This window comes from Geospiza fortis, unplaced genomic scaffold (assembly GCF_000277835.1).
Source record: "Geospiza fortis unplaced genomic scaffold, GeoFor_1.0 scaffold188, whole genome shotgun sequence".
In the NCBI taxonomy this organism is placed as follows: Eukaryota; Metazoa; Chordata; class Aves; order Passeriformes; family Thraupidae; genus Geospiza; species Geospiza fortis.
In genome coordinates this window covers 2638362-2640166 of record NW_005054337.1, presented here as the reverse complement: position 1 = coordinate 2640166, position 1805 = coordinate 2638362, and positions in this window count along the sequence as shown.

Sequence of the window (1805 nt, the reverse complement as noted above, 5' to 3'; positions counted from 1 at the left end):
ATTTTTGTCTAATTGTTTTTCATTTGATAATTGCATGTCTCAGGAGAGCTTCTCCAACGAGGTGGCAGAGAACTGCAGGGCCAGAGCTATTGGATGGAAAAGGAAGCACAATTCCAGCCCAGTATACAGACAGTCAGACTGGCAAAAAGTAAAAGAGAAGTAACAGATAAACATGGTTAAGAATTGTACAGAAACCTCAATATGGCCTTGGGAATTTCCTCGGGTCTGTGGGGGGAAACTCTTTGCTTCTCACTCTTCCCATAAAAGCACTGAACTGGACACTCATTCAGAATTCACCCTGCACAGTGAGTTCAAACTGTTACAGGAATTTTGGGTAGTTATTGAATAAAACCATTTCACTCCTAATTGACAGCTCCAGATAAAGGTGACCTTCTTGTTTGACCCACAGCAAACACGAATTCTGGAGCACAAACATAGAAAGAATAAGTAAAACGAGGACAAATCTTGGCAGAATCACAAAGAACAACTCTCCCTCTGTTCATCCTGAGGACTTGTATACATTAACACACGCTTCCCCTTCCACGCTCCGAGAGACATTCCAGTAATTCAAGTTCACAAGAGACAATTTTCTGACAAGGTCACATGACAACCACTGTGTCACGTATCTGCATGTCCACACTGGCAAATGCTCCAACTAGGCACAAGTTCTGACAAAGAGAGCATGGATTTATTTTATATATTGGATATCTAAAATACTATTCTGATGAGAAGCGCTGCTTTTGTAAGCAACTATGACAAATATTAAGTAGTAGTAATCTTGCCAGAGGTACACCTTGAACAAAAATTATGTTGCACATTTGCTGCTCCTCTGGGTGTACTTCCTCACCATCAGCTTTTGACACCTTTCCCTACTTCACTTGCAAGTCTCTTTTTATAGTCACAAACAACTGATTTTACCCCTGATGTGGGCTATTTTCATAACAACCCATCCTGAATCATCTCCAATTATTTTAGCTACTGTGGTGAAGTTTACTGGAAGCATAACAAATTATGGTTCTTCTCAGATTTATCCAAGTGTGTAACTGGAAAATAAAACCAATTAGCTGGCAGTGTTTGTATTCCCCAGAAACTCCTGGGCAATGTTTGAACTGCCAAAGTGGCTGGATATGAATGGCCAGAAAGCTGGGAATGCTGCTGTGCCACCCACTCTTTTCCATCAAAGATGGGAATTTTTTCATGAAATAATTTCAGCCTAAAGTGACCTGGGCCAGGTCCCTGCAAGTCAAGGTCAAGGTCAAGGTTGAGATGGATGCATTTGCAAATGTGCCCCTGGTGACCAGGAGGGGAGGATGGGCAGAAATTGAAGCATTTTTATTCATTTCAGTCAACACAAGGTTTATGCCTGAAAAAATGAGCAATGCCACAACCTGAATACAAGCTGGGGCAACCACTTTTCCTCAGAAACTTGCAGGATTGTGGGGTGCTGTCTTGGACAGCTGTGCCCCAGACATTGTGCCCACCCATGCCACCTGCCCTGACAGGTGACATCCTGAAGCTGCTCTGCCTCCTGCCTTAAACACCTCTGAAAGATTTTCTTGGAACTGCCCAAACCCTTCCCTTGCATCTCCGCACATCCCGAGGTACCACTCAAAACATTCCATTGCTTCTCGCCGTTCAAATCTTTCAAATATTTGTGGTTTCATAATGTCACGGTTGAATTGTGTCCTTCCCTCCCTCCCAAGCCAAGCCATCCTTGGCGCTGCTGTTTTCCTCTCGCCTCCCTGCCAAACGCTCCGCAGGCCGGGCAGGATACCCCGGTGCTGCCGCTGGAGCCGGGCCGGCGG